Source organism: Gasterosteus aculeatus, chromosome 7, assembly GCF_964276395.1.
Source record: "Gasterosteus aculeatus chromosome 7, fGasAcu3.hap1.1, whole genome shotgun sequence".
Classification (NCBI taxonomy): domain Eukaryota; kingdom Metazoa; phylum Chordata; class Actinopteri; order Perciformes; family Gasterosteidae; genus Gasterosteus; species Gasterosteus aculeatus.
The window spans coordinates 26197956-26222500 of record NC_135694.1 but is presented as its reverse complement, the minus strand read 5'-3'; the positions used below and the strand labels follow the sequence as shown (position 1 = coordinate 26222500).

Sequence of the window (24545 nt, the reverse complement as noted above, 5' to 3'; positions counted from 1 at the left end):
TGTCGGTGACGTATGTGTGACCCCAATCATCACGTCACTTCCTCGTCGTCTTGACAAATAGGTTAGACGCCGACTAAATAATATACATCTTCATCGCTCTGGTGAGCGACGTGGGAATGAGTGGCAGCCTGAGGCCGATCTCCTCTTTTTTGCACTTCTTTAGCTGCCTTGACTGGCGACATGTCGTGTGATGTAAAGTACACATGAGCCATACCTCGGAGAAACTGAGCGAGTTGTTTGACCATCAAAAATGCCTCTCTGAAGTCAGACTGCTCTGCGATACCACCAGGCGGAGATGAAAAATTAACTCAAAGCCTCCCCGTAGCCGTCGGATGACGTTGGAAGCAAACCAGGCTGCCACAGAGAAGACTGAGAAAAGTCTTGTGGGTGTAATACAAATGCCAGCGCCGTGACTAATAAATGCAGAAAAATCTCTCAAAGGATCCTTTAGCTTTACGTTTGTCTGTAGATTACGTCAATCAAATACACAAACGTTCAAGACAAAACCAACGATTTCTTTAACCTTTGCATCCAGACTGGCTTCTAGTTGTCTCTCCTGTGGATCAGTACTGCACGCAGGTTGTTTACCTGTCAGTGCTGCTGGGGCCCCCAAAGAAACCCACGAGGCCCTTTGTGTGTGAACATGTGTGTGTATTTAAATGCTGTGTGTGAACATGTATGTGTATTTAAAATAGAAATCAACTTAAATGTGTAAAGAGGTTTTAATTAGCTCCACCTTAAATAATCAAAGCGATAAAACCCTGAACATATAGTGTATTAATACATATACACATAATGTATTGATACCGTAAAGGTTACCATCTATTCAACTGATGGGAAACACTGATGTTGCACGTTGCAGGTAGCTGCATTTACAAACTAATGGCATCCATTTAAGCCTCTGCATGCACAGTCAATTGTCTCAGCCGAATCATGTACACATTCTGAACATATTACTGTTGCAAATAGCCTGTATTTATTAATTTATATTGACTCATATTTTCAAAAATATTTTAGTTAGATATTCAGTGTTTATAACTTTTTAATATCTTACCAGTGAACTTGCCAGTGATAAAAATGCTCCTTATCTTCGTGCTGTGGTTGAAAATTTAAAGTGTGATGTCTTATTACATGGAGTTGATCGCCACCTCTGGGTGAACTGCTGCACTACAACAATTCGTTCTGAATTTCACATTCAAAAACTAAAAGCAAATTGTGAGATTATTTCTAATTTCAACCTGTTACTCATGTTGAGGAGACAATAATAAACATGTGGCAGGCATTAACAATGTCGTGATTGAGGCATCATAAAATGGTAAATTGTCCTCATAAAAGGCCGTACCACAGCAGGAGAAAGCACATGTGTAAATAATTAAATGAGCAAAATCCCTTTCGCTGCTTTAGATTCAGAGTCGTGGTTTTGTGCAGTTAGAAAAGCTGTCACGTTAACATTGTAAGTGTCGACACTTGTGCGTTTCCTGCTATGAGGAGTCAAAATGTGCACAATGACTGTCAGCCTGATCTCATATAAATGTGTTCTTTGTTTTGTTTGTAGATTTCTGGTAGATGTTGAGCTAATAAAAAAGGCTTTTGTGGAAGACGTTGGTGTGAAACGTTAAATTCGAAGTGGATAACTGATGGTAAAGTTGAAGTGATGCAACTATAAAGCCTAACTTTTTTTTATCATAAACCTGTATTCGCCACAGAAGTCATATTTTGCAATAGTCCCAAAACCGAACGGAACCATCCCTGACTGTTTGTCATGAGAACCTGATCAATGGAAACCAATGCGTCATCCCTTCAGCGCTTCATTAAGGCTTGTTGTCACTGTGCCTTTTACTTCAGCCTGATCTCCAAAACCTGTTGGTAAAAATGTATACGAAAATCTTGAACATACAGATTCGTAGTGATACATACGATAAGATTTTCGTATACATTTTTATGAACAGGTTTTGGAGATCACGTTGTTTACTTATAATACGTTGAATACAAATGACATACACTTAAGTGGGAAGGAACAATGTAAGTGAACAGTGCATTTAACCACAGAGCAATTGTGAAAGTTGCCGGCGTTACTCATCTGCAGCTTAGGTATTTGTCTCTTAAAATAACTGACAAGTAACCAGGGTGTGAACTGAGGGGAAGGTTTCTGAGTCTAACAAAACACTTTCATCTTCCGTGGCCGATAGCTTCAACACCAGCGCAGAGCACTGTGGCCAGTTAATGTACAATAATCAAGATAATGAACAGTTCTGATGAAAAGAAGATGTGCTGTTTGGTGACCCAGAGAAGACACTTGAGATTTGAGTCAGAATCAGAAACAGTTTCTTTGGTTTGATTGGTGATTGGCGCCTCGCAATGCTCATGAAACACATTTAAATTACAATAAAGGGATTATTTAAAACCACTGTGTTATATAAGTGTGTGTTCAAATGCATGAGTTGATTTTGTTTCAGGCATAGGAGGAAAGGGATGGTGCCTCCGTAAGACAAATTTTTTGAGGATATTTATTTTGGATGAAAGTTCTAATCAGGTGAGCGAAGTCATTTTCAGCGACTATTCACACCTAAAAAACAGGAACGACATGAAGTATGAACCAGAAAAAGAGTCACTGACGGCCGTTGCCACACGTTTTTTTTTTGGTTTGAACCCGGCTCCAAGGCTGAAACCGACGTGGGCCCTTGTGAGCTGAAAGATAAGTGAAGAAGCACATTAATCATTTATACCACCGGGACCGTGTTCCCAGAAAAAAAAAACAGCAGTGGGATAACTCATTCACGTTGCCTCCATAGTCTTCCTGAAAGGGACAAGTGCAAGGCCGCATGGCGGGCTGAGGCTCGACATTCTGCCGCAATCCGCACACAGCGTCCGCTCGACGTGAACCACATATGACGTTGGAAGCGTCGTGCAGCGTCGTGCAGCGTCGTGCAGCGTCGTGCAGCGTCGTGCAGCGTCGTGCAGCGTCGTGCAGCGTCGTGCAGCGCAGCGGCCTGGCTGCGCGTCTGTTGCTAGCACACAAACGATTCCTCGCTTTACTCGTTCCTTCAAAGGGGTTGAAAGTACGAGAAAGAAGCAACTCCCATGTGAAGGTAAATCAAACCGGCGCTGCGTTAAACCTTACAAACAAGCAAAATGAATTCACAGAATCCTCTTGTTCTTTGTTTTTTTTTTCCCTCCTCAGAAATCCCTAACCTCAGATGGCACATGACTCGCGGAACAGTTGGTGCGATTCTGTAACGCGCCGAGAGTTGCACTCTTTGTCTCACCTCACACATGTAACGCCACCTGCATAAAATAAGTACAGTTTTTACCGCTTCTGCAGAGTCTAGCAACACCTTGGTAGAAACAGAGAAAAGAAAACAACGCGTTTGTCACTGCGTGAGGAGGCCTGTTTTTCTGTCACGTCTGGCTCGTCTGTGATCATTTCTTGTGAGTTTCAATGAAACATGTAATACTAATGTTGTCACTGACACACGGCACGTCCACAAAATAAAGTTATTTTAGGCCCAATAATTGTCAAATTAGGACCAAAGACCAAAAAAACAAACAAGCGAAGACGAATAGCTTACAGCTATAAAGCACCGATACTGTCTGTACTTGTCAACTATCTGCCCGCAGCCAGTTTTGAAGATGTGAGGCGAGAAGCTCTCCGCGGCGCCAACTAACTTTGCATTACTAAATGCTGCAAAATGCTGGCAATTTTTAAACGTAATAGCCATTTATTTTACCTCTCGCGCACATAAAACGTGACACGGGACAAAACGAAGGCGTTATGTTTCCTGTGGTTTCTTTAGAACTGGAAATATGTGAAACGTGAAGTACAAGGAAGTGGAGAGATGCCATTGTTGTAGCTGCTGGCTGGCACCCAGATCACCTCGGCATGCATGCAAAACAATGCATGCTGGCAGACGCTGCTCACATACAGTTTGTGAACGACGGCGCCCTTTACCCGACAGCCACAGCAACCAGGGAGCAACGAAAAACGCAGTGGCGTGGATGCACGCACGCGCTGCGTACATTTACCCTGGTAAATCATTTGCATCGGCCGTCCCCGCCGATAAAGCGGCACGCGGTGGACGGGGGATTAAGGTGTGTCTCGGGTTGAGTCATGCGTAGGACGGCGCTGGAATTCACCGATAGCTTGAGGTTCTCTGGAGGATGGCGGCAGTGTTCGTGGGTGACTGGTTTAAAACGAGCATACAGGTCTGTTCAGGTCAACTATGCGTGACACCGAAGAGGATCGGTGGCGGCCTTGCCCCAACGCCACGCCTGAGATTACAGTAACTAAGTCCACTTGCGGGAACTAGTCGACTGCATTCGTTGCCATTTTAATTTGGTGTCTTTTAATCCCACGGCACAAAATGACTGCTAATATCTATGGCTGACAGAAAACTGAACTTTGACCCAAAGCGTCTCCTGGAGTGCATGGAAGTAGGAAACAATGAGGAGGAATAAATAGAGCAATCCCAAGAAAAGCCCTGTTCCTTTGTGCACATTAACAGGTTTTTCTCTAGGTGGGTTTAAAACAAAGAACGCTTAGAAAGCTACAATTTTGGACGGAAATAACATTTTAATTGCACTGTAAATTGAATGAAAACTAATTCCACCCGCCATAATCCAGTTTGCATGTTGTGGCTTTCTATCCAACCAGTAATGAGTAGTCCAGTTAATGACTAGGCCGAGGGCCATTCACTTGGTGGAATATATTAAAATAGAACACGATATAAAAGGATAGGACCCCTGAGTGGACTTGTACAATAAATGTTTTCACTCATACAGAAGCTGTAATGATTTATTTCCAAGTTGAGGATAATAGATTGTCTAGTTTTCCCGACCGTAGTTTGCAAAACCTCCATTTGAGTAAAATGTTCCTCTATTTTTTCAATATGTGCATGTGTTAATAGATTTTTTTGCAAAGAAACCAATTTTAACGCCAACTAAGAACATATTACTGAGAGGCACCTCCGAGCCATCAGAGATCATTTGCGAATGAGGGAAAATCTAAGGCACAGGGCGTATTTGAAAAGGCCGAGGGCAGCATGGACGTAGAATGAATGAACGAAAGGATAAATAATTAAATAAATGCCCACAGAGAGGAGTCATATTGCTGCCCTCTGTTGGTTGTATCTGAAGCTGAGCGAGACATGACTTGACCTGCCAATGTGAGGTTCCTGTTTTGGCACACTGAACATTTCAGCTGTGGCAAGAATGTTGTTTCCGGGTTTAAAAGAGTCTTTCTTTGGGCTGCTAAAGGTACGGTTGAGGTTTAATAAAAAAATAAGGAAAAAAGTGGTTATTTTTTTCACTAAACTATGAAGCTTTTCAGAGAATATACTTTAACTTTTTTTCTATATATCAGTGTAAAAAATAAAGAGGACTTTGTCAGTATCGAACGAAGACCACTAGGAGCTCAATGTGAGGATTTACCTCAGTTGGTGACAGTTTGGAAATGCTATTATGTTATATAAGACACAAACCAAAAGCTGCAATTGGATTATTTAGATTTTTTTATAATGGCTTTGAAAATCAACATTTTAAACTTCACGTATTTTGGTTTCCTCGACTGAACTGTTGATGTGGGAAAACATTTATGGAACTTTTTATACAAAAAGAAACATTAGTTGTAAAAGAATGGTCGCTGTCCCGGTTAAAGGGATGATCGGTTGTTCCTTTAGTTCTATTCAGGTGTCTCATTCATGCTCTCACTTGTGTAATTCCTTAACTACTGTGCTGCTAATACTTAACAAAGACATGTTTCCTATATTTTGTAATGTCCCAGTTTATTGTGCACACACACATACAAATGTCTAATGGCAAAATATTCTCAAAATATACTTTTTTATTATTTTACGTTTTTAATTATTGTGAAGATTTGAAATTGTGTCCCAGTTAAACAATGCGTATAATCCTCAGGGAAGGCCTTGCCAAGTGACTTTACCCCTCAATTATTATCAATTTCTCTCTCTCTCTCTCTATATATATATATATATATATTTTTGTTTATTTAAAACATACTTGTATACAGACTCTAAGATTTTGAAACAACATGAGAAGCATTAATTAAGTGAAATCAATCACTTATAGTATATTTTATTGTAAAACCTATATTTGTGTTGCAGTCCATTGTATTATTCTACTAATACATATAATTTACAAACATATTTTGCTTTTATTGCACTGCATTAGTAAAAAACAACACGCAGGGACAAGCTTCCAAAATGCCTGACTCATTAGTGTATTCGGTGAATACTCTTTGTTTCTTTGTGTAAAAACACATACATACATAATCTACGCATATTTTAGATTTCAAAGGTCCTTTTTTTCCCGACACGGTGCAATAAAGACCACGTCCAGTCAGACGTGCAAATCACTAAGAGCCACCACTGAAACAAAATGTTCTCTGCGTGGAATCCTCCCTGCACGTGTTGCCGGTTGAGCCGCGTTAATCAAGCGGGATTTCGAAAACACAATCCGGGAAGGCGTGCACCACGCGGATACCGGATTTTCAAGTCCATGATCCTGAAAAAAAAAAAAAAAGACAGAATTCTGACTTTTTAATGATGATTAAAAGCATTTTTGAAACGTGCCTGGTGGACACGTGGCAGAGCCGCGCGTCGAGGCCGGTGGCGGCGTTCCATCGGCGTCCCTGCGCCGTCCCTGCGCCGTTCCTGCCTAATGTAGGTCAAAGCAGTGACGGAAGGGGTGTCCTCCGCTGAACCCGCGGTATTAACATCCACATGGCAGTCCTGCAGATGGCGCGCACATTCAACTGAGCGCCCCCGGGTGCTCACGCAAACAAACGTGACCCGGAGCCGTTTCAGCCCGGAGAGACGACGGCGACCGTCCGAAGCGAACACCTCTCTCTCTCTCTCTCTCTCTCTCTCTCTCTCTCTCGCTCCGGCAGACCCCCCCTCACGGCGGGGGGAGCCGCGGGAGTTTAGGAGCGCGGCCCTTCTGAAATAAATAAATAAATGAATAAATTTATAAAAAAGCGTTTACGCAGTTTTTTTTGTTTTTGTTTAAAGCGCTCAGGCGTCCCGTCGGGTTTATAAAGGTAACCTTATTTGACCTCTTTGTCGGGAGCTTGTTTTTTTAAGATGCAGAGCTGCTTACACTGAACACCCTGTACCCGCCACACTAATGAATAATATATTGAAAGTATATCTATTATACTTCACCGTGCGCGTGGTTCGTTATTCTGATCTGATCTATCCAGACATGCGTGTGCGCACACACCTGTCACTGTCTAGACAAGGGGGGGGGGGGGGGGTATTAAGCCGGGGTGTGTTTGTGTGTGGGGGGGGGGATCCCGTATGACCCATTAGGCTAGTGCCTTATTCTATGCCAACCAGAATTTATCTCAAGGCGTTGGATAATGACAAAAAAAAATCAACAACAACAAGAGATAAAAAAAGCAATCGCTCCATCAAACCTGATTGGCCGGTTGAACCGACGCGATTTTTTTTTCCTCCCCGCTCGCAAACTCGAGGTCAGCTCGGGACGTTAAAAAATAAATAAATGAGAAAATAGAAATGCGTAGAAAGTAGAAGGCACGGCAGACAATCTAGCTTGTTGGCGGCGGGAAATGATTGACGGCGCCGCCGTCCAATGAGAGGCCGCGGTGCAGCTGGCTCGCTGGACTGGCAGAGCCGGCGTCCAATGAGAAGTTCAGACGCATGACGGACACATAACTGACAAGCCCCCCCCCCCCCGTCCCTTTTTTGTCCAGACTGGGGGAAGAGATTTGAGTTCATTCACAATTGTGAACGCTGATATTTCCGACAGCCATTGTTGGGAGAACAAACTACACCGGCTGCGTTAATAACGGCTCGGTGTTTGCGGTTAATGTGCGCTCACTTCCGAGCGGGTTCGCACCACTTGCTCCATACCGCCGCACATTTATACCTTCGCTGCGCCGCCGCTCGGGCAGGAGCAAAAAAAAAACTACCTCGAGTAGGAGGCACATTACTACTACAACTACTATTACTATAACTCCCACCACCTCCAGGGGGGCTCGGTGGAGCCGCTTCCGCCGTCCCACCGCGCTCCTCGCGATTGGGGCACAATAATGTTGACGGATTTGTGATCCAACCCCAAAGATAGTGCACCGTTCCTTCCAATAGCGGCTTTAAGTGAAAAGGCGTGCCTGCCCCCCCGCCTGCCTGCCCCCACCCCCCCACCCGCGTCCTCCGCCTCCTCGTCCTCCTCCTCCTCCTCCTCCTCCACCCCTCAAAGTACTCGATGTATAGTTAAAAAATGGGAGGGCGCACTTGAACCGAGCTGTTCTATGAAGGTAGGCTGCAGCGTGTGTTTATTGATGAGATGAAAAGAAGATGGAAGTGAGAAATGAAACAAAGTAAAGGAACATATTAAAAAAAAAAAAAAAAAAGAACTATCCGCGCTTCGTCGGGGGGGAAAACGGGGGGAGCCGCGGAAACATTGTCGCCACTTTTTGAAAGAGCTTCGAAGTGCAGGTAAGACGCTGAGAAAAGTAGGAAAAGGGATGGGTCTTTGCAATATCTGTAACGCAATTATAACGGGGGGGGGAGACGTTTGAGGAATTTGCCGTGTAAGGGGGGGGGGGACATGCTCGTAGACTTTCGGCTGATGTGCATGAAATACCGCTGACTTCCATGTAGTTGTGGCCGGCTTTACCGAGCGAATATCCAGCTGTACGTTATCGCAAACTTCCTTCTTCTCTTTTTTTTAAGAGGATCTCAAACATTCAATAATTGTGACGCCGAAATTAAATGCAATGGGGGTGTGTGTTGGGAGGGGGGTAGTTTTGTCTGCCAGAGGTTTTGTTGTCCATTTATATTCGACCCCCCCAAAAAAAAAAAAAAAATACGCGCTGCCCTGGCATGACGCGAGTTCCCCCCCCATCTGTCATTATTCCCAACATGCCGCTTTACCTTTAGCCCTTTACTTAGCCCGCGGCAAGGGGGTGTCGGTGGTGGTGGTGGTGGTGTTGGTGTTGGTGTTGGTGGGACACACTTGAGGACAATACTCTGTGGCGAACTGTGTCCACAGGTCCGATTCTCTCAATCAGCCGAGAAGCCCCCGCGGTGCTCGTTCACGTTTCGCTCTCCGAGAGCCCGGAACCGCTGTGGCGGCCCGACGTGCGCATTTTTTTAGGCTTTTTTAGGTCAGTTATTTGAACCGAGAAGGAAACGCGTTTCCCCGACCCCCCCCCCCCCCCCCCCCCCCCCGCCACCAAACACACACACACACACACACACACCCCTTCATCGCAAGCCACACTGTCGCTGCGCGGATACACATTCTGCCCCTAAAATACGTCCTCGGCTCCGTTGAGAACTTGCCGGATTAAAAAGAAGGAAATTATACATCGCGGCGGCTCGTGCGCGGCGCGCGTGCAGACAGATGTCTAGCCTACATTTTTTTTTAATGAATTAATATAAATACGGCGTGGTGTTTTAACACACCGCGTTATATGGGCATGCCAGAGCTAATATTAAAGGTTATCCAGCACGGGAAGGTTCCGTTGAGATAAATCACAACTAAAATCCAGCTGGACTCCGGTCTGGGCTGATTTTTTTTTTTTTTTTTTTTGGTGCCATGTTTCCCCCCAAATGAAAGATCTCTTTAATGCTCGCAATCCGCTCTCATTCCGCGCGGACAGTTGGTGAAGATGTTCGCGATGTTCGCGTTTTGGCAAAGGGTGGCCTAGATATGTGTATGTGTGTGTGTGTGTGTGTGTGTGCCCATGCTCTGCCGTAATTAAAGTTGCAGGAGATGCTTCCTGCGTGTCTTTTTGAGACATTTTTGTTGCAAAATATTCATGGGCTAACTCGTGATTCCTTCCTGCTTATTAGAGGGCAGCGTAGAGACTCTTCGCCCCTTGAATAAAGTTAAAATACGTTTATACGTTCCGCTTTGGCGCCATTAAAAAAAAAAAATGGAGCGATGACATGCCCAAAATTCACAGGAAGGCCCGTTGGGAGTTAAGCCGGAGGTGCATGTCTTGTTCTTTTTAGGCTCCATCTACCCCTTGCGCGATCGTGCGCGTCTATCCGCGTGTGTGAGACTGCAAAACGAGACAGAGTGTGCTCGCGTGCGTTCATTTGCGTGTGTGTGTGTGCGTGCGTGTGGCAAGCAGATGTTGTCCCAAAGCGGCCCGGCTTTGTCCGATCAAGAGAGCAATACAGCGCGTTCCCATTATAAGCGATGATTTCCACAATGCGTGACGTGTCCTCTTATGGGCGCGTGCAGGCTCGCGCACGCAGCACCAGAAGTTGTCAGCAGGCATAAAGAGATGTATGTCGTGTCGTGGAGGTTGACTCCAGCTGCGGTCCGGGGATGTGGTACCTGAGCCTGTGTGTGCGTGTGTGTGTGTGTGTGTGTGTGTGTGTGTGTGTGTGTGTGTGTGTGTGTGTGGGCGTTCATACCTTTTCACGTTTGTTGTGATCACCTCCCCCCAGCCCCCCCACCTTCCGTCTTCATTGAGAATACCTTTCCACAACTTAAATGTGCTGCAATCCTATAGGCTCGGTTATGTAATTGAAGGCTGCACTGGGTCTCTTGTTTTCTGAATGGATACATCGGCGTGGCAGAAACACAGCATTGCACTTTGGTGTGAGCTTTCCGCCGTGCTCGTATTTACAAACCTCAAACCTTACTATGAATTGGAGCATATTGATTGACGTGCTGCATGTGGGTGAGTACGAATTATATTGTCACAGAGCGCAACACTGGTTGCAATACCCTTGACCTGAAAAGAAACTCCACGCGAACTTAATACGTGTATTTTTGGACATTTTATTGTTTGCCGGCGTGGAGGGGTACTTGTCTTCTGGGCGCTCTCATCCCGGCTGCATGTGAAAAAGAAAGAGGGGGGGGGGGGGGGGCCCTCTGGATCCATCAGCCCAGAGAGGTGTGTAGTTTGCTGAGAGAGGCACAGTCGATGTGTGCGTTGGGGGGTGTCAGTAGTCCAGAGCATCAGGCGCCCAGTTGCATCTCCGTTAAGTCACTAATGAGTGTATATATGTATATATTCCACATGTACATTAATATTCACAGTGTTTGAGCCCTTGCCATTTGCCAGCTTTCTGTGTCACGGCTAAAAACCCACCCATGACTAATGAATATTTAAGAGCATGTCTGCAGACCAAGGAAACTCATTATTATATGAAGGAGACCCAGCAGATAAACTGTAGACCTCCTCGTACGAAGGAGGGGGGCCGGGGTGGGTCAGTTAATCCACACTCGGCAAATCAATCCCAATTTTCTTTTTGGCTTCACCATCCTTCACTCGTCCTCTGTTCCGTAGCTCTGTCCGTCTCTCTCTCTCACTCTCTGTCTCTACACACATTCGGCCATTTATTATTGACCAACAAACTCGCACTATGTGTCCACAGCGTTCGATTTTGAAATGTTTTTTTAGTCACCCTTTCGCACATTTCTCCCACCTGATTATTTGGGTTTACTCGAGTGAAAATGTGAAATGAAACCATGCTGTACCAACGTAATGAGCGCTTCTTTGGAAGGGACATGTAACAATCGTCTTGTACTGTACTTGCACACAGATGGCGGGTCAGTATTCCAAATCATTTCCAAGCGCAGCGAAGCCATTGTTTTCCCAAATATTCAAGATAGGGACTTCTCTGTTTGAAGTTGTTCCTTCACCATTATGCTACCGACTTAATTACATGTAAAGGTAGATGTTCATTATGTTGTTTCAATGCAACTCTCTCGAAAACGGGCCGTGGTGGACGGGGGACGTCAAAGAGAGAATTTCATATTCGTCCTGAACAGAATTCGACCTCAAATCACTGCTGTGCTCAGTAATATTACATTTCCAAAGCTCAAATTTAGATTGTGTAAATTCAGTTGCAAATTTGAGAATATTGGCATTGTAATAATAAATAATGTATAAATGCCTGCCTGCAGCCCAGGGGGACCTTCACGGATGAATTTAAATTTGCATTGTAAACAATAATTCCAAGCTCGGCTTTTTACCGTGTTACAACAAAAGACATTAAAAAAAAGAAAGAATTATGCACTTGAGTCCATCTTGGCACTTTGTCTACCCCAGTTGAACATATTTGGCAGCCATTTTGGGAATGCAATAGAGATCCATCGATATAATGAGCCACTTTGTGGATTGCATCCAGAATGTCACAGTGCTTGTTAACTGCTTGGCCTTTTTGTCTCAGACAGTGTTTATCCCCTTTCCTTCCTTTTTTGTTCCCGTATAATTCTCGTGAGAAGAATATTCCCCCATGGAGCAACACTAATCTTTGATGTGATTGCCAAGCGAGACTGTTTTCAGGTGCACATCTTAAACTTATTGTCGGGTCTTGTAATGAACTACTGCATAGCCTGTAAGCCTTAAATAGATTTTCAGGTTCAAGATTTTGTTTTGTTTAAGAATAACCCCTGAAGTTTCTCACATGATGTTAATTGCAAAGACTGCTGCTTTAATACTGCGTTTGAGTGCCCGTTTACCATGACAACCCCAAAATAAACCTCAGCCTGGTGTCTCTTAAGCTTGAGTCTTTATATTAAACATGTCATGCATATTAATCTCCCTCATATCTCATAATTGACTACCAGCTTTCTCCACCTTGTTGTTGATTATTATTAGTAGGCTGGTTGTCTCCTGGCTAACATAAATACTTTTTCTTTACATACTTTTTTACTTTTAGTCTTACTATGCTACACATAATACCGTGCATAATTGTAAAACAGATTTTGAATGCATCCAAGTCGTCTTCGTAATTAAGGAGAGAATTATCCCTGCAGCTGCATTGTGCATCACAGAAATGCAGTTACAATGAGTTATGGGGAAATCCCAGGAAAATAATATGCTTTGTTGGACTGGAGGGAAAATGTATCCTGTTTATTGATGATCGTTCTGCCAGGATAAATATATTTTGGGGTCACTTCTGCATACCTAATGCTTGAAGCAGTTATATGTTGTATTTGTCAATTCATCGAGCAAGAGATTTTCAGAATACTGCGGCTTTTAGTAAATTGGCAGTTAGAGTTACTTTTATAAAACTGAATTGCACTCAAAACCCAATTATTTTAAGAGCTTGCAGCATACAGAAAACGGACAAACAAAAAACTTAAAATCATGTGTTTTTTTTTCAGTTTTCAAAGGACTTTTGTTTTGGAATCTCCCCTCCCTGCAACCATCACAGGAATGTGTAATGAAAGCACACATTGAGACCAAATATATATCCCATGCTTTTTGTCAGGCAGTTTTTATTCCGTTCTAAATCTTTTTAAGTCTGATGGAATCTTGGTAATATGCTTGTCCAACTTCTTTTTTTTTTTACGATTCATTATTTAATATTTCCAAAACATATTTGATTTCTGCAACAGTACTGGTCACGGGTGAGGTTGGAGTGGAAGATCCATTTTTTCACAGAATTCTTTAATGAACATGAATCATGGAAAGGAAAGCACAGTTAGCTGGACTGCAGAATATCTTCAAGCTTTATACCCTCCCATCACATAGAAGAGTGGGGGTGAGGGGGTTGGCGGGACATACATGGGTGTCATCTTCATGCCCATTCATGGGTATTCACCAGTTCAAATCTCATCACCAACCACGTGGTCAAGCTCTGTACATTCCAGGGACAGATGCTGAACATTTCTCACACCGGAAATCCATATATAAAGATGTACTCACACGGATGCAGGTTTAACATATACAACTTTGTGTAAGAAGTACACAGAGAGGAGGCGACATGTGCACTACCTACACACATCCATATATGATGATGCTGCGCGGGAAGGAGGCACGCGGGATCGTTGGTCTGCGCATGTACACAGGAGTTGACCCCGCGGGGGTCAACCAGAAACACATGTTCAACCAGAAGTCCTCCGGTCACACGGAGTTCATTTGTGTTTCACAACATATAGTGAAAATCTGTATTACTTCATTCGTGTTTGAGACAACTCATGAGATTAAAATGTTATCAATCCCAACGTGCATGTGGAGGAGGTATAAAACATCTCCACGTTACACATGCGTCTGGTCGAGCACCCGAATGAATGGCTTCTCGTTTAATACAATTGTCATAAAATTTTCCCCGGTAAATTGCAAAAACGTACAGTACAAACACAATCCAGTTGTGGGTGTAACCGTGTGTTTCCATTACATGTCGATACAATTGCTAACAGATTCCTTGATGCATGCTCCTTTGTGTTCTCAGCGCTGCTCTTTTTTTTTCATTAAAAGTCCTCCCGTTTTGAGGAATCGAACCGGAGGTTGTTTTTACAACAAGCACAAAAGTCGTTTGTACTTTGTTGTATGTCCGAATACGCATTTGGACTCGCATGACAGAGGCGAGCCTTTAAACCTAATTTGTATTCCTTCTCGTGAAGCGCGCGCACACACACACACACACACACACACACACACACACACACACACACGCGCGCACACATGCAGGCCTGGCATTTTCCACGGCATTTAACTGATGTGAAAAATGTTTCCTGGATTCTAATAGCGAACTTGTATGTTTGCCAAGGTGCATGCGTGTCCTCAGCTCACCCTGCTACCCATATGGTTTTCCACAAGTCATGGTGAGATCACTGCTTAGTTGGAAAGGGGAAAGCATCTAAAGAGGGATAGAGAAAAAATGTAAAACGTAACAGAGACTTTCAAACATGCTTTACAGAGAATAAGTGCTGTGTATATTCTCTGCGTCTCTCTTGGCGTCGGGAATACTTTTTAAGCCTCGTGGCAGAAAGCGGCGCTCACAGCAGCCAAACTGTTAAGACTGTGCACAGTCTTTTTCAATATACATTGGTATGCTCTGTGCAATGGGGAAATATTTACACAATGGTGTTTGTGTTGGGTTTTATCACTAAATGAAGAGCGCTGGAAGTAGTTCCACGGAATCTACGGTTGTTTTTTCTTGTCTTTTTATTGACTAAGTCGTTCCTTTTTTTGTTTTCTTTTTAACTGCAGGCCGACGGAAATCACTGTCATAACACCATTTTAAAGAAATTCTTAAACAAAGAATTTTCTTTTTAAATTCTTCTTTTTTTTTAATTGTAAAAATCAAAGACATTTCTTGCTTTGATACTGTTGACATTGTTTATTCCCCCGAAAAGGACCTTGATGAAGACAGATTTCAAAGACCTTTATGAAGCTGGAAACCATTATTCATTCCAATAGCAGCTTATTAGGGAGAACTTTCCTATTGTCAGGACTGTTGCAGTGATTAGCGACAGTTGGCCCACTTGATGCAGGAACGTAGACAGTATAAAACATGGATGTCACCTCAGACAGTTGTGAAGCACACATGGGAGGGTGGAGGTGTGGAGGAGAAGGGGGGGGGGAATTGTCTCTTGTCATTGCCAAGGCCCAGCACTGCATCGTGGGTTGAGCTGAGGTGACGGCCACGCCCTTGATTATGACAAACTTTAAGCCTTGATACAATTCATGAGGATTAGATGTTTTTTTCTTTTTTTTTTAATCTGGGGATTTTGAGCCATAGAGACCAGAACTATTGTTTGTAGCGGGTTGTTTTATTTCTGCTGTAAAGCTTTTACATGGCTGTGCGCGGCGTTTGACCCCGGGCGGTGACCCCGGGCGCCGCGGCGTTCTGCACTGACACGCTTTGGCTGCGTCGCTCGGGACACAAAGGCGCAGCGACGGTGTGTGTAACCTGTTCTTCAACAAACAAATGGAAAAAGAATTTTCACGGTGGCTTAACGTGTTTAAAAGTACATTTGCGGTTCAAAGCGATCTGGATGATTCTGGCAACGGCGACTCCAGTTTTCGCCACCTGAGTTCCAGCTTCAGGACAGATGTAGTGAGATGTTTAAGTGCTTCGTACACCCAAGTCATTCCACTGGGAATAAAATACCTTTACGGCGGCTATGTAAACATTAAGCGTACCTTTGTTTAATCATTTCTATGAGGCGATGACGCCGATGCGTTTTGGACGGAACGTCTTAAAGGGCCTTTGCCTGCAGTCTCTGCAGCCCGCTGATATCTCAATACCACTCATCCGCTCAATCTTCTTCCTTTCTCACTCACGTTCACGGCCGTTTCAACGTATCTCAACATGCATTCAGAGGGCGCGCCCCGTGCAGGTCGCGCGCTCACAGACGGAACAGGAGGAAGCCGGTAAAAGGTGTTCCTTTTAATTAACATTAAAACCCCTTGTTGCTCAAAAGATCAATTCAACAAAATCTAAACCTCCTCAGTTGAACATGAACTTGAAAGCAGCACAGCCGCGTGCCCCGTGGTTCGCTCGGTAATGTTACCCAAACAGCTGATGATCTTAGGTTTTACTCTTACTGACTTTTACGGTTACGGGCTATAGATTGTTATCATCAGAGATAACGAATCAGCCACGTTCAAAGACGCCCACACTGCATTAGCGAGGTCAAAGGGCCAGGTGATTATAATAAACGGAGCTGATAGGTGGTCGTGTTATCTGTGAGTCGACTCTGCAGAGGCCCAGAGGAAACAACCTGTTGTTGATTCTTTTTGAACTCAAATGAAGAATATCAAGACATCTTCTTCTTTTAGATGTTTTATTATTGTGCGAGTACAAGATTACACTTGGTACAGAGTTGTAAACCTTGGTTATCCGCCTCAAGCCGTGCTGTTAAAGAACTGTACGGAAACACAGATGCATACATTTGAACCCTGAGGGACATGTGAGCATAAGTACTTGTTGTCCAACACAAAGAAGAAGAGGACATCTGTAGAGGAAGTCAGCTAAACGAGGTGTAAATACTGAAAATGAGCTATGAGCGGCAGACTAAAATGGCCTGGCATGACCTCAGAAGCGAAGTTGTACACGATCAGCGCCGATACCTGATATGCAACTTATGATATGCTGTAGAACGACAACAGTTCCTCTGCAGTCGCCCCTGAGCTCGGTGAGTAATACAAAAACAGACGGCCCACGCAAGGTAACCCGCCTGCAACCAACTAATATACAGCAGGATTTGACTTAAAGTACAGACTTGTTTAAAAAGTAGAATGTAATTTGTCCGCAGATTGTTTTTTAAACATTGCAAAATGACCCGGCCTTTTTCAGTTCTTCTGTGCTTGCCAGTGTGGGACTGTAATAATGGACATGCTGACTGATGAAAGTGGCTCATGTGAAGCTTCCAAGCAGCATTATAAGTTGTCGTTGTTGCTTCGGTGTGTTGCACTATATATTTGAAACATTCCAATCCGCTCAAAAGTCTAGATAATATCTTTTTCGGCAAGGTTTTTGACCCCAAAAGCGATAAAGTCTTGGTTTATTTATTCATTCTTTTCATTGAGCTTTTCTCTCTTTTTTTCTTGTGGAAAATCTGCACTTGGCTTGTTTGACAAATTCGTCTTGCAACAGCATGCTGTATCCATAATGCGTCCTAATGTGGTTGGATCGCAGCCATTCCGCATCACATTAACAGACAACTTCACCCTTGTGCCAACTAGTGTTAATTTCAAACTGCTGCGCTGTTTAGGTTTAGGTCAGTGCTGCACATCTGACCGGGCCGGGCCGGCCCTGCGGACCGCGCCGGACTGAAGGTGCTGCCGCTCGGTGAAAGTGTGCATGCGGTCGGCTGTGTTTCAGTGTGTCAGCGTTACGCTTTTAGATATGTCAAGTGACCCCGACGAGACATATATAATCTGTATTTACAACACAACGGCTTGCCAAACTAGAAATACACTACACAGTGCTAACAGCCATCAGGCTGGAAATAAGCACAGGGTGTCCCGCAATAAGTCATCTGGATTTTCTCTAGACGGTATGTTGAAGGCCTCGATAGTTTACCTGAGTAACCTCGTGCTTTCATATCCTGTATTGTCGTTGCCATAGCTACAGGCCGAAGAAATATGCCACATCGGGGAGGCGTTTCGTTAAATCACGCATTCCTCTGCTGCGTCATCGCTAAGAAGCAGCGAGTTATCAGTTTTGCAATGCGTGGAATTGTTTTGTGATCGGCGATCCTGTTTCAATGCAGTGCAGCTCGGCCAGATACTGGGAGGGAGATTAGCCTGCTGAGCCTGGTAGCTCAGACCGGCTAACTGCTTAAAGCAGCGCTGGATGAAACTCTTGGTGCAGAAGTTCTCAGGCTGATCACATTCCCAAATGGGGGAATAAAGATATAGTTGTTGGTTTAATCCGATTCTGAATCTTAATCACTTCATTAGCGTATACAGGATCGATGCTGGACACATATGGGGCCATCACTTATTTTTTTATTTTCATTTATGTTGACCCCGTACAGATTGGACTGTTGTTGGTCCACTATCTGCTCTCTGGTTCATCATCTGTAGACGATCAATTGAATTTCAAAGACTTCTGTGATGTTTTTAGGACTGACGAACAAACACATTTTAAATCGTCTGTGTTTTCACCTTCTTCTTTTCTGCGACCTCCCCGACCTTTGAGGCCTCGAAGGTGAACTTTGACAGCGACAGAGAATTTGTTTTTCAACGCAACTTGGGATGTTGTGAAATGTGTGTGTGTGTGTGTGTGTGTGGGGGGGGAAACATTCTATTTTCATTGCTATTACCATCCCACACAGAGCGCATTACAGCGCATGTCATAACCGCATCGACATTATCCAGATTTTAAAGACACGTTGCCGTTTGACCACACGCACGCCGAACCGCCGGTTCCTTTTCCCCCACAGGGCCCTCCGGTCTCCTTTTGTTGTTCATCGTCAAAAGTGTTTTTGTTTTTGTTCCGTCTGTTTGGTGACAAACATGTCAAAGCCTATACTTAACCTAAACATCTTCACAGGCTTCGCCGCGCGCCGCCGCGGTCGGCTTGTTAGAGGAGCTCCCACACAATCTGCTTGTGATTCAGCACAAAACCTCTTTGTCCCGTTTTATCTCCCAAGGACATGAAACAAGGAGAAACTTTTTGTTTTTGTTTGTTTTTTTTCTTCCTCTCTCTCTCTCTCTCTCGTTCTCCTCAGAGACATAAAGGTGCTGCAGCCGCTCGGTGCGACGCGGCCCCCGGTGTTTTGCGAATGTTGTAACATCCAGGCACAAAACCAGACAGAGGAACACATGTGAGTAGAACGGCAGGAGTGCGTACCTGGCCTTCGTGGTGATACGGCGGTAATAGACAGAGGAGGATCTTTGTGAGTTCATGAAGATCTCTCAATAGCCCGCGAGGTCCTTTTTTTCGGAGAGGCAAAATGTCCTCGACGGGCGCAGAGAGGCAGTCGCTGTCGACACTTGAGCCTCAATGATAACTCTTGAATTTGCCGTTATCTGCTCCGGGGGGGTCAGAGGTGTTTTGCAGACTATCGCGCGAGTAGTCGGACGGTTCTTTTTTCCGGTCAAACGCTCATTTGCACAAGCGCAGGCCCCCGGCTGGTGCTCAGGTAGCTTCTTAAAAGCGCCCCCCCCCCCCCCCGGTACCGAAGTGGGGGGGGGGCTGTCTTTCTAATTGTAGCGCCGCGAGCCAGCTGTGGCTGTTTGTTTGTTGCCCTCCGCTCGCCTTTTTGGAAGCACTAAACTGCAGTAACCGATGGCTCTAATTCAGGAATGTTTGTGTTCGCGAAAAAGTGTATTAGAAAGTAGATCATCCTCCCATCTGCAAATAGACAAAGGACGCGCGATGGATAACGGGCGGCGCTGGTGGGTGTGTGTTTTTCTTGTTTTTTTTTTTTTTCCCCTCTTTTTTTTTTTGACAGAAAATGACGAAGTTGAACAAGCTGTCCTGTCAAAAAAAATATTTAAACTGTCCTTTACTTGTGTAGCGGCGTGGCAGTGTGTGTTGTTTGTGTTTGCCCGAGGAATTTATTTGAAAGCCGCACATCCTGTCACATTGGGATCCGGTCGGACTGAACGCTGTTATCACATTGATCCGCTCGGCTATTTGAGACGTTTTAGTGGCAGGAACTGAACATGAACAGTTAGATTAAATTTATGGCGCGCTATAAAGAGTCAGCAGCACCCGATGGACACGAGCACAACGCGGCCGCGACATCACACTTCACACTCTGTAATTACTTCGCGTATTCACAACAGGAGGATAAAAAGAGTTGTGATTTAATGGAACGCCGTTTCACGCCGCTTGCATATACTTTAAGCGGTCCCCGGGTGGGCTGGGGGGCGGGAGGCCTGGCGGGGGGGGGGGGGGGCCTGAAACCCAAACTGTATTTTGAAGGGAGAATCCGTGGCCTGTGTCGTAGGTTCCAGTTCAAAGTACAGTAACAGGACGTCTCGTGTCCCAATCGTTCGGGACAACGCCGCGTTGGAGTGCGCTCCTCAGGACGGCGTTTCGTCGGGTGGACAGTTTCAGGAAAAAAAAAAGGAGAAGGAAGTAAGAGTGGAGAAAGAAAGAAAAAAAAGGAAAAGTGTGTGTGTGTGTGTGTAAAATACGGAAATCTTGGCTCAACTTGTCAAACAGCCTACGTGTTTGTTGGTGATTCTCGGCGACTGCTATAAAGGCAAATCAATTAAATTGCGAGACTGTGGGGTGTTTTCCTCTGCGTCTCCTGAAGTGTGGGTGATTTAGGTGCATACCTTCCCTGTTAATTGCCTCACGACGTTATGGTCGAACACTCGAATATAATAAGACACGCGGCACACTAAATTACTCAGATTCAATCAGCCGACACGACATTGCTGGGCTGAGATGAATATTTAGTTGCCCGAAAGAATAATTTTGAATTGTGCTGATCAGAGGGAACCACGACACAACAGCATTACCTGAGGAATTATTTGAATTCATTAAAAGTTGCTGGTGTTGACTGATTGCAGCGAGTTCCAGCTGCAAATTGTTTTGCGTCTTCGTTGGAGTTGAATTATCAGTTTCCAGAACAACACATCACTTGATTACCGCTTATTAACATTTCCCACTGTGTTGGCCGCACATTTACATTGTTTCCCAAATCACCTGGGATAATGCATCCAAACCTTACTATCAAAGTGTGATTTCTGCTAGTTTATGTGCTAATGCTCTTGGGCTGAATGGATGGTAGAAATGAATAATCTCAGCAGCAGAGATTTCAAACAAACTCTTAAATTATTATTAATTAGATGTAACACAAAAAAACCACTCCCGATAAAGGCAAATCTGCATTCGATTCGCCGAGGAGCTGAATGCACATGCATGGACACGAGCTCTCCACAATGCCCCGCGGGCCCTTTTGTCTCCACATTTAAACGCACCAAGAGGCTCGAACACGTGACGCGTGGCGTGCGCTGTAAGCCGCATTTGCATATTCAGGATGTACATTATTCACGTGGCCCGATACGGCTCCTTTCATAAGCACGCCTCTTATGTCTGTCCTCCGTCCCATCCCCCACCTTCCCGTCCAACCCCCCCCCCCCCCCCCCCCCCCTTTGATTAACTAATGTCCGATTCGATGCAGCGTATTTCATGAGCTTGTCACCTAATACAGGCGGCTGATTAACCTGGAGTCTGCCTGCTGAAGTTACCGTCCTCATCTGCCTCGGATCCTCTCCTTTTTTTCCCCCCTCTCTCTCTCTCTTCCTTCTTCTTCTTCTTCTTTACCCCCCCCTCTCCCCCCACTCTCCACCCCTCCCCAGCCTTTGTTGTGGCGGCAGCAGCAGAGCATGCACGGCATTGGCTGTCTGAAGCATTGTGTCTGATTTCCAGCAGACAAACTGACCTCTGGGGATTTATTGACAGCAAACTCTACAGAGGCAGACACAGAGCTGGGAGCACGGAGAGGCAGCCAGAGAAGGGCGGAGGGTGTCGGGGAGGGTTTGTCGGAAAGGAGGGGGTTAGGGGGGGGGGGGGGGGGGGTGCAGACAGAGAGACAGACGAAAGAATAGAGTTTCAACGTGATGAAACAGGAAACAGGTAGCAGCACACAGAGATGGAGATCAATACGAGGATGGTAAAATAACCACCCCCCGCCCCTCCCTCCTCTCCCTCCCCAGCCCCCGTCCCCGCCCGTCCCCCCTCCTCCGGATTTTGAATTCAAAAAAATGTTTTTGGTTTTTTCGGGTGGAGCGTTTGGAAGTGAAAGAAAATGGCTGCCTCCTACAAGGATCTAATTAATTTTGAAGGATCATCAGCCCCTTTAGTCCAAGGCAGGGTACAGGAGGGAGGGCGGGGGCTGGGTGGGGGCTGAGGGGGGTGGGACAGACCCCTGGGCTGATTAGAATTCACTGCAGGTAGGCGCTGGCTGCTGCTCACCCACTGTGTCACGGCTAAAATGGAATCACTGTTGTGAGTGGCAGTCCGGGCAACTGAAGCCTGCCTCTCTTGGCCCGCTCCTTTGTTGCCTGCTTTCACCTCACTTTACCCCTCAGGCAGGTGGATTTACATGTCTGGGTGTTGGAGGGGGGGGGGGGGGGGGGGGGGGGGGGGGCGCAGAGAGAGAAACATACATGTTTGCATTGTCTAGCATTAGTCCCGGGGAAAAAAAAAGAAAAGGGCCCCCATGGCAAAGAAATACGGTTTTATCCGTTGGTGCAAAAAAAAAAAAAAAAAGGTCAAATATTTGCCACGGTTATGGATTCAAGCATTTTGGCTCATGTTTGTGTTCAGCGCTCAAAAGAGGAGGCTCCAGCTACGGTTATTCCTGTTGGTTTTTCAATTCGACTTAGTCAATTGTTAATTATTTCAGCGGCGGCGGCGGCGGCATTGTGAAGGCAAAGGTTACACCTACAGGAGGGTGTTATGGTTAGTTATTAGAACGCGGCTCATGTTTTGGGTTCAGGGTGATATCGAGGCTCATGGCAAAACGGGCTGAAGCTCGCTGGTAAGAGTCTGCAGCTACGCTTCAACAAAAGTTTCATTTTAGATTTCACCTTAGAATATAAGACGGAACAACTAACCCGTGTGTGTGTGTGTGTGTGTGTGTGTGTGTGTGTGTGTGCTTCAGTGCCAAAGAACGATGCGTCTCAGTATCGAGTGATCACCCTCTGCTGCTAGACACGCCATTACTTTTCTATGTGTAATCAGCAGATTTGTTGGTTGACAAGGACATTTTAGGAAAGCGAGCACACGTCTCGGCACTTTTCAACGTGGGGCCCGCGGACTGAAAGCAGCAACGCGGCTGCTAGAACCTTCAATGGAATCATCTTCTCATTCCAACCGTTTCAGGGGCCCTGAATGTCTGTTTACCTCGGTACCACCAGTGGAAAAAACACTCGGGTCACTCATTGAAAATCATAACCTTGTCGTGTGCAGTTTTCAAACCCGAAAGTAGCAGGGATTCCTAAAAGAACAATACGTGCCGGCGTTAACGTACAGGTCTGGTCGAATCCTCACCTCGTCCTGCTCATTCAGCAACGCGCTGTTGTTACTGGCATTCCTGAGGGAGCACTTGATGTTCATGTTGTAGCCGGTGTGCGACAGCTACGAAAAACACCTTGACTTTGTTTCCATAAAGTATGTTAGTAAGTGTCAGATCGCGCTTTTTTAATTCGGAGAGATCATCACATACCTTTAAAGCTTTGTGGTATAAATATTTAAAGGCGTCGGACTCATTTAACGGCTTTTTTAAAAACGTTTCAGTGTAATTTTTTTTTTTCGTTTGAATGTGGTCGTTTTTTTTTCTCGACTTTTGAGCTGAATCCTTTGCAGGAGACTGCGTGTGTGCAGTGGAAGGGCAATCGTGTGAAGCTTTCTGAGCACCAGCGAGCCAGCTCATCACATGCTTAACGTTGTTGAATGCCTGTCTTGTGTTTTTCAATGAATGCCTTGTGTAGTTAATTTGAGACTTTTTTTTTCCCTCTTTTTTTTTCTATTATCACAACTTCTAATGCCCGCTCTGCGACTGGATTAGACATTGTCTTGTTACATTTGTGGATACGAAAAAGGAAAAAGAACAGAAAAAATGTCCCCCACACACTCTCTTTCTCTGATACATCTGAATCCGGTTAAATTTGTAAGCAATTCGGATCAATTTTTCTTTTTTTAAAAGGGTGTGCGGTGTTTTTTTGCTTTTTTTTGCCCAGCGGTAAAGATAACGGCTCTTCCGCCAATATTATTTTCAACCTTCATTCGTAATTGGTGGTCTTTTGCGCACGGGAACGCGCACTCACCTCGCTTTGAAAACTCTTCACACATCTGTTGCAGCGTGTCTGTGGAAGATATTTGTGTTGCCGCTGCTCCCCTGTTCATCGAGGGAGTGGCAATATTGACGAGGCAGTATGTGGCATTAAGATTTGTCTTTGTCTTTTCTCTCTCTCTCTCCACCCCCCCACCCCCCCTTTTCTCCAAACACTATGGCAGAGCAACACATGATTTGGACAGAGAGGACTGACAGCCTTGCATAGCACCCGGGCCTCCGATCAGCCATCTCCACCAGCAAACTGAAGCTTGAGCCGCACTTCATCACCAGCCACACAAACACCTTCGGAACAAAACGTCATCTAACTGTGAGTAGCGCTTCGGTATTTCTGCCTTCCACCTTTACGCGTGAGTTGAAAACAACTTAGCAAGTATTGGAGTATTAATGCGTGTTTCTAGATCGCGCTGCTGTGCTCTTTCCGCAGTACATCTGAGCTAAATTCTACTTCCTTTGGATAAATATATGTTACCATCAAATATGCTTTTACTGGTACTACTACGGTTTAATTTATTTCTGCCCTTTGTATAACTGCA

General features: G+C 45.0%; 1 protein-coding gene across 4 annotated transcripts in view; it reads left to right on the top strand.

Annotated features, from left to right (window-relative positions):
- Positions 1 to 8044: 8044 nt before the first annotated feature.
- Positions 8045 to 24545, top strand: part of zbtb20 (zinc finger and BTB domain containing 20) — a 32129-nt gene continuing 15628 nt past the window's right edge. The window contains exons 1-3 of one of the 4 annotated variants that reach the window (XM_078106760.1): positions 8223 to 8474; positions 18922 to 19017; positions 24174 to 24319. The gene's annotated coding sequence lies outside the window, so the exon portion shown is untranslated. Of the gene's footprint in view, positions 8475 to 18921; positions 19018 to 24173; positions 24320 to 24545 lie in introns of all 4 variants that reach the window. The other 3 variants (XM_078106761.1, XM_040181767.2, XM_040181765.2) reach the window with 3 other exon arrangements.